Source organism: Vipera ursinii (assembly GCF_947247035.1).
Source record: "Vipera ursinii genome assembly, chromosome: Z".
Lineage (NCBI taxonomy): Eukaryota > Metazoa > Chordata > Lepidosauria > Squamata > Viperidae > Vipera > Vipera ursinii.
In genome coordinates, this window is record NC_139517.1 from 42,615,310 (window position 1) to 42,624,880 (window position 9,571).

The window sequence follows — 9,571 nt, forward strand, 5'->3', positions numbered from 1 at the left end:
TGTCCATCTGTGCCTATCATCCTTTTATGATCCAAAACCTTGGATTACAGTACAGGGCCCAGACAAGGGGGGTGGGTTTGGGGAAATTTGGGCATTAGTGTGGGTAATATACATATGTGTGTGCATGCGTGTACGTCAGTGGTGGATGGGAGTCTGAGCCATGTGTGTGTGGATAATGTGTCTGACCTCGCTGCCAAATGAACTCCTTATTGGAGTATATCTGTGGCCCCCCCCCCTTTTTTTCTCCTTGTGCCTGCAAGTCCTCTGTCTCTTCCAAGTGCCTTCTGGCCCCAATGTCTCCCTCCCTCCGCCCAACCAGGCAGCTGTGAATGAAATCTTGATATCCATAGAGGCATACAGGCGTACCATCTGTTCATAGCTCCTCAGATCTTCCTTTCTGTATAATCCCCTTTTTTCCTGCAGTGAATGCTTGGCAGAGGGATCAAGAAGGGGGATTGCTGAAGGAAAAAACAACTGGCACATCTCTGCTTGTAAACACAAGGGCCAACTTGCTAAGCCATCAGAACAGACTTAGGGAACTGAGCCAACCAGCAACACAGTTGTGAGGATCCTAAAGAGCAGCAGGACCAGGTCTTTATTTGGTCTTACAAAAGTAACAATATGTATGATGAGCAGTTCCAAGTAAGGCGTTTGTGGAGATTTTGGAGCCCATTGTGGCACATTATGATTTCATCTGAAGAAGGGGATGGGGAACTACTAGCCAGCCCCACACTGAAGTTTTGGTCAATCAAATTGGAAGATAATAAATGGGGATGGGCATATTGTAGCTGCAGATAAGAAGGTGGAACCTAAGAATCTTTTTAGCTTTTTGCTTTTGTGTTTGAGGACAGTAGGGCTTTTATCAATCAGGCTCAGATCCTTTTGTAATAGCAGAAAGCAGCAAAGACTGAAATAATTTAGGGAAATACTTTATTTCAGACTCACCTTTATACCAAAACTTGAAGATCTTAAAATAGGTGGAAATTCTTTTGAAGGCAACATTCTTTAGAAATAAACTGGGAGGCTACATGTTAGTGACAGCTGGGTCAGAACTGAAGGTGGTTAGGGTTTTCTCCCATCCTTTTCCTTTCAAACCCACATCCCCAGCCTTGCAAACTTCTAAGGACAGATCCATCATTAGAGGTCTAAGTTGGTTACCTAGAGCACATCTTCCCCTACTGCTTTAGTTACTTGGATCTATTTGTCTGCATTTCCTGGTTTTCTTATTTTTTCTATTTCTGATTGTCATTTTTCTCATTCTGCTTGGAGATACAGTCAGGTCCAGAAATATTGGGACATCGACACAATTCTAACATCTTTGGCTCTATACACCACCACAATGGATTTGGAATGAAACAAACACAATGTGCTTTAACTGCAGACTGTCAGCTTTAATTTGAGGGTATTTACATCCAACTCAGGTGAACGGTGTAAGAATTACAACAGTTTGCATATGTGCCTCCCACTTGGTAAGGGACCAATAGTAATGGGACAATTGGCTTCTCAGCTGTTCCATGGCCAGGTGTGTGATATTCCTTCATTACCCCAATTACAATGTGCAGATAAAAGGCCCAGAGTTCATTTCAAGTGTGCTATTTGCATTTGGAATCTGTTGCTGTCAACTCTCAAGATGAGATCCAAAGAGCTGTCACTATCAGTGAAGCAAGCCATCATTAGGCTGAAGAAACAAAACAAACCCATCAGAGAGATAGCAAGAATATTAGGTGTGGCTAAAACAACTGTTTGGAACATTCTCAAAAAGAAGGAACGCACCAGTGAGCTCAGCAACACCAAAAGACCCGGGAGACCACGGAAAACAACTGTGGTGGATGACCGAAGAATTCTTTCCCTGGTGAAGAAAACACCCTTCACAACAGTTGGCCAGATCAAGAACACACTCCAGGAGGTAGGTGTATGTGTGTCAAAGTCAACAATCAAGAGAAGACTTCACCAGAGTGAATACAGAGGGTTCACCACAAGATGTAAACCATTGGTGAGCCTCAAAAACAGGAAGGCCAGATTAGTTTGCCAAACGACATCTAAAAAAGCCTTCACAGTTCTGGAACAACATCCTATGGACAGATGAGACCAAGATCAACTTGTACCAGAGTGATGGGAAGAGAAGAGTATGGAGAAGGAAAGGAACTGCTCATGATCCTAAGCATACCACCTCATCAGTGAAGCATGGTGGTGGTAGTGTCATGGCGTGGGCATGTATGTCTGCCAATGGAACTGGTTCTCTTGTATTTATTGATGATGTGACTGCTGACAAAAGCAGCAGGATGAAGTCTGACATGTTTCGGGCAATATTATCTGCTCACATTCAGCCAAATGCTGCAGAACTCATTGGACAGTGCTTCACAGTGCAGATGCACAATGACCCAAAGCATACTGCAAAAGCAAGCAAAGAGTTTATGAAGGGACAGAAGTGGAATGTTATGCAATGGCCAAGTCAATCACCTGACCTGAATCCCATTGAGCATGCATTTCACTTGCTGAAGACAAAACTGAAGGGAAAATGCCCCAAGAACAAGCAGGAACTGAAGAGTTGCAGTAGAGGCCTGGCAGAGCATCACCAGGGATGAAACCCAGTGTCTGGTGATGTCTATGCGTTCCAGACTTCAGGCTGTGATTGACTGCAAAGGATTTGCAACCAAGTATTAAAAAGGGAAAGTTTGATTTATGATTATTATTCTATCCCATTACTATTGGTCCCTTACCAAGTGGGAGGCACATATGCAAACTGTTGTAATTCCTACACCGTTCACCTGTGTTGGATGTAAATACCCTCAAATTAAAGCTGACAGTCTGCAGTTAAAGCACATTGTGTTTGTTTCATTCCAAATCCATTGTGGTGGTGTATAGAGCCAAAGATGTTAGAATTGTGTTGATGTCCCAATATTTCTGGACCTGACTGTATTGTCTTTTCTGAAGGGCACTTTTTTCTTTGCCAAGATCTGGTTATTCTGACTTAAAAATAGGTCTTTAATCATTTCAACTTTAGTTGAGATTTTCAAAAAAGAACATAACTCTTACACAGTGTGAGTGGAGCACTTACTATATGCTCAGAAACATTGGTTTTTATTTGCTTGCTCCAGGGTGAGCCTTATTAATGAAAAAATGGTTCTGGGGCTGAGCCCTATTTGTATAAAGACTATTTTTTCCATTATAACTCCAATTAATTTTTTCAGTTTAATTGCCTTGGGATGATTTCCTTTTAATTATTTGAGAAATTTCCATATTTTGCCTTCTTCCACAGCATTACATTGAATCATTTTTGTTCATAGGATTTTTTTCTGAAAGAACATCATTAGAACCACCGATGTGTCTAATGCAAGATTAATACTTGTCAAAGTGCTTCAGAAATAATCAAATTACATACATGAAGTCTTCGCTAAAAATTGCAGAAAATGTTCATGTCTGATTAATTTTGCATCCTATTCATTTGAGAACTATTAATGTTCTATAAATCATGTATAAACTTTTTCCAACTGCTGATGACACTGCAAGAGCTGGCTGACCATTCTCTCAACGCATTTTCTCTCTTTCCATGTTCCACTAATACCAAATGATAGATATGATCTGAGTAATGCAAGATAATCCTGCATTTGTAACCAGACTGCCCAGCCAATCACTAAATTTTCCCAAGAAAACTGTGCCTAATATGACTTTAAAGTATCACGTTGATCTGATCTGACAATTATAGCTCTCTACAAAGATAGTGGGATTTTAGTCAAACCTGAAGAAAGTCTTTAAAAAGTCAATGAAGTATTAATCGCTCTATTACCCCACACAATCAAAAACCCAGAACCAGAAACCTTTTACTTCCAATCAATGCACAATGCTACTTTCTGTAATTTTATAGCCGAAGAAAAACCTTGCATCCAGGGGCTAATAGCAAGGTATTCCCTCTGATATACATGTATCTTTAACTATGTTAAATATCGTCTACTTTCTCTAATAACCTCAAACTGCCAGACAAGCTTTAGAGGGTTTTTTTTTAATTATCTGAAGAAAAAATAGTTGGACAAACTTGGCAAAACGGAGAACTCGGTGGCTACTGTTGGTGAACCTTCCTATTTGTTCTTTAGAATGGTATTAATGTATAAATCTTCTGAATTTATCACAGCAACATTGCACAGTGGTGATTTCCTCTCCCAAGAAGATTTATTTTCCTTCTAAGTTTTGGAGTCCCTCTGAAACTGGTAAGGAGGATTACATTTTTCGAAACACAGATCTCACACAAGAGAGGGTTTATTGGTAGCTTACTCATTTGTCTCCTTTCAACTCTATAACTGTTTAACAATAACCTAAGATCTGGATTGCAAGTGCAAGAGACAATATTAGGGGGGAACTTCATTTCTAAATTACAATTACTGTTAGGGAAAGTAATAAAGTAAATACAGCTATCTTAGCAGTCTGCCCTCTTCCCCTTCGCACACACATCAGAACTGAATAGACACAATATGCTAATCTTAACATTTACACATGGAAGCAGTGAAAATTATTCAGTCAGGAAAGGACATATGTTTGCCTGCACAAGAAGAAGCAGCCTTCAAAGTGAACTGCAGTCTTAGTTACTGCTGTGTGGGTGGGAAGGAGAGGACTAAAGTGGGATTGCCTGCTCTAGACTCCATTCTAAATGTTTGAGCTGCTTAAAAATACAGCAGTTTCAAAAGTGGTGGTGCATAAAAATTTGGTGGGAGGAGGGAACAGAAGGAGCTTGCATGAAATTTGGGAAAAATGAGCCGTGGGAATAAGGATAAAATATTTTTTAAGATCTTGGCTAGCCTATGTAGTCCTTGGATTGCAAAAAAATTCAGATAGTCTATAACTGAAATAAGTGAGATAAGAGAAAAGTCTTGGCTATTAACTAGTATCTGACTGGATTTGTATAACCTAAAGTTTTAGTTGTTATTTGATTCATAACAAGATGCAGTTCTGTTCCAATCCATGGGTTTAATAGTGGCTGCTTTAAAATGTTAGAATGTGCAGCACATAGACAGTAGTCCTCGATTTATGACAACTGAGCCCAAAATTTATGTTGCTAAGCAAGTTATTTGTTAAGTTAATTTTGCCCTATTTTAAGACATTTCTTGCCATAATTTCTTGTCAGAAAGTCACAAAAGGGGATTACGTGACCCTGGAATGCTGCAATCATTATAAATACGAGTCAGATACCAAGGGTCTAAATTTTGATCACTGACCTTTGGGATGCGGCAACAGTCATGTGAAATACGATCATAACTCACTTTTTAATGCCATTGTAATTTTGAACAGTCACTACTAAATGAACTGTTGTAAGTCAAGGAATACTTGTACATTGTGGTTATATTTATGGAATAAAACCACATTTCCATAAAAGCAATACTGGCATGTAAGGCACCTAATTGCATTAACGCATTTTGATGCCAACAGTGTTTGAACTTCCCAGAGGCTTTTGATTTCAGTAATAGAATAGGAGCCAAAATTAACAGAGGTACCAGTGTGTGGAAAAATAAGGCTTACAGAAGTACTGTATGTATTTAAAAATAATAAAAAGAATACATAGACTCTCCTCCCCACATCCAGCATGTCTGCAGATAAAAGAAACAGATTCCCTCAGTGTGACTTCTGATGATTTTAAGGCAGCTGTTCACACAGTTCTCAGACCTATATAGAGCAGAACAGAAGAATGGATAAGGGAAGGTTGCTGGCCTATAGGTAAATAAAATTAGAATGTATTTCAAGTTTCAATATTTCTTCTGTCCGTTTATCAGAAACAAGAGGTAATAGTTGCTATTTATAGAGAAATTTTTTTAGAATGGCAATACCAGAAATAATTAGGTCTTTAATAAAACCTGTCTATAAAAGTAGCTTCATACTATTGGGCTAGCTTATAAGTGAGTTACCCATTATTCTTTTAACATTCCAGTCTTCTCCCTTTTGTATTTGCTGATGATAGAGACCTATGAGTAATGGTTTTTAAAGTTTACTCTATTGAAGCAGGAAAAGGAACGCATAGTAATGTGCACTGTATGTCAACGATGCCTTGCACTGTGGAGAGGTAAATGTAAAGTGTCTTTCAGATCAGATATTCCAGTAATGCCAGTCTTTTCTTGCCAGCCATACAAACATGGTTTCCCCAATGCCTTTTTAAAACAGTGGGAGGGGTTCATAGCCCATAGACCCAGATCTCCCATCCCCATTATTAAAACTGGTTTCTCACTGTATAGCCCTGTGAGGAGGATGTTGTAAAAGCAGTGTAGCAGCATTGTTCTCAAGTTGGAAATAGACTACATTATGTTGATGCTTGAAAATACTCCCCAGCCCTATTGTGCTCTCAATAAATGTAGGTAAGTATTTTGATAATTTGCATGACAAACTTGGAAAATGGAGATCAGCAAGTTTCTTTACTAGTTTATATGATTAACTTTCTCCAATTTTTACAGATGTTTTACAAGTGTGTTGAACTATTGGCTGAGGATGTGGGAACAGTGGTTCAATACATCCCAAAAACAAGGTTAAGGATGATCATATCACCTCACCAGTGCAAAGTCTTCCTTTCATTTAAAGAAGAAAATATTCCCTAATGCCTTCCCTGTGGTTAATTTCCAGAAATAAAGGTATTCTTGGAAGGTACTGTTAAAGATCGTATTTGGAGGACATAAACGCCATTCTTAGTACAATTTATTATAACACACCTGTCAAAACAACCTTTTTAAAAAAATTATCAGCAGAGGTAAGGTCATGTCATTTTAGTATAATAGCAAAAATAAACAGTTTTATTCTAGAAAAAAGAATCTCTTGCAATTTTACTTGTGTGTACTTCTCTCCTAGTACTCCGGCAACAATTTATACCTTATTAACGAGTTACCGTTACCTTCCCCTGCCAAAGAAAACCTTTGCTCTCCGTCAGCCAAGACGGATCCTCCTTCCACCCCCACCCTTTTTACTAGCACTGAATGTCTGCACAACTCGGGAGGGGGGGACCAGCCACAAATCCCATTGGCTCATTTAAATCGGGAGTCGTTTCCAGGTTGTATCTATCTATCTGTCCTCCACTTACCAACCCCGCCCTCAGCTTCCCGAAGTTAAGCTTCCGGTCAAGCCAGAGACTAATTATGGTATATTTGTTTCTCTCACACATACCCCCGCCCCCCATGCACAAAGATGCTAGTACCAAAACCCTTCCATGATAAGTCCATATGTGTTATGCTATAGACTAAATAAATCCATGACACTTCTTCGCTCATTTCTGAACATATAAAGCAGGGGTTTTCAAACTTGGGGCTTTTATGACTTGTGGACTTCAACTCCCAGAATTCCTCAGCCAGCGAGCCTGGCTGAGGAATCCACAAATCATAAAAAGGTCCAAGTTTGAGGACCTTTTTCATATGAGCTTCTTATGACGCAAGGAATCTGCTTATGCGTCGAGATGGATTAGCGAGCAGTAACTTCTAGGAGGCTGGTGGCAGCTAAAAACTGAAGCTTCCCCCCCCCGCCCAATAGTTCCCGATTACACAGCTATCGCGAGACTTTCGAATAGGGATTCGCAGCGAAGGACCAAATTAGGATAGCTCTGTATTAGTCATCTATTACGAATAATGAAGGTGAAGATTTGTGCATTATAATCTGCACTGGCAAAATCATTTTCAGCTTAAAAATCTACACCAAAAATTACTAATATATTAACTATACTAGTTAATATTTCAACTTTAGAAATTCTAATAGCACGACAACCATAAGTTGCCCTTACTAAGCATTCTCCTAGGTGCCCAGTACACATAAAATTTTCTGTTGTTCTAATTGCATGTTAAGATCAAAGGAGCTATTTAAAAGAATCTGCCACTTGCTTGCAAAACAGGATATTCAAGCTCGTTATTTAAAAATGCTTCTTTCATCTATTTTCTAATTTTAATAAATAAAATTTTTTTAGAAGCAACAACTAAAGTCCAAATAACAAGAACTTGAAAAATCGTTTTAAGTTGAATCCACAAATCCGGTTTTAAGTTGTGGGAAAACCTGCTTCAATAAAACTAAACTGGTTCAAAGTTAAAATATGAAAAGCCCAATTTATAACCTTCAAGGGTTTATCAATTACTGTATTCTTAAATCAGAAATGTCTCATGAGTTTTTAATGAATAATGGATATAATTCTTATAACACATTTTCCCATGTATATCTTGAAGTATATCAATACCATTCAAAATTCAACAAAAATTCTAAAAAGATTGCATAACACTGGATTTATAGACAAAAGGTGTTTGAAGTACATGGGACCATACAAGTAACACCTGTCTGCAATTCCTTAAGGACATTTTTTCTGGGATTGCCTTCTGTTCTGGAAATCTTGAGAACAGTAATTTAAAGGTGTTCAAGATAGGTGTTACCTATTCCAATAAAAGATATATGTAGCTCAGGGTTGAATTGGGAATCCTTGTTGAATTTTGAGCTTGGTTGTTTGCCCTGGAGATATTTCATTCCCAACTAGATAACATCACAAGTGAGTACTGATTATGTTATCTAGTTGGGTATTAAAAAGTCTACAAGCACACAATTAAGTTCAAAGAACACCAAGAAAAACAGTGTTATGTGAGTTTATAAGCCTTCAATCTCATGCACTATAATCTTGTAGAACAGAATTTCCATGAAGTGACATAATAATTCAGATTGACAACTGAATTCTAAGGACAACTGAATTCTAAAAGTTTTTATTTTAAATTGTTACAGCTAATGAGTGTGAAAATGATATTAAATTATCTGCAACTATTGAATAATCAGACAAGATTAATTTGTCAGATTATAGAAGTAGAATTAAGAATAGAAATTCCTGGTGTTATCAATGACACATGAAACATTATTTGTACACAGCATCAGCTTTATTTTCAAATTCATTAATGGTACAAGCAAGCAATTCTAAAATCCAATTAAAAAGCAAAGGAGAAATAGGCTATTTTTAGTTGTATGACTACATAGTTTTTTAAAAAGGAAAACAACTTTGGGGAACCCTCAGTATAGCAAAATTTATTTTAGAAACAAAGTTTCTTAGTGTTCCAAGAAATAATAGCAAATGGATTTTTGCCTAATTTTACTTCATGTATGAATCTATCAATATGTTGATGCCACTGTGTTAAATATAATTTTAGCTGGATGGATAAAAGGGAAAAAGCTTGCTGTAAAATATTTATATCCACACTTATCAAAGCACCAGATCTATGGCTAGTAAGCTTATCTGGTATGAAAATATATAAGGCTCATTATATAATAATTGTTTTTACTGAAAAGCTAAACAACATGTTTTTTATAGGTATCAATTGTTACTCCATCTAGGCCAAGGGTTTTCCCTAATATTAAAATTGCAATTACTGCCACTTATTCCCAAAGAGAAAGATAAATCTGATCCTGTGGAAGACTCATAATATGCATTGAAATTTAAATGGCTTAAATGATTTTCTTCCTTTTCTGAAATCCTAACAAATTCTTCATCAGTTCAGTTCTTTTTATTAGCAATTTATCAGTATCACTGACAAAACATTTGTCTGATCTATATCAGCTTAGTTTACAAAAACAAAGGGAGGCATTTACAAAA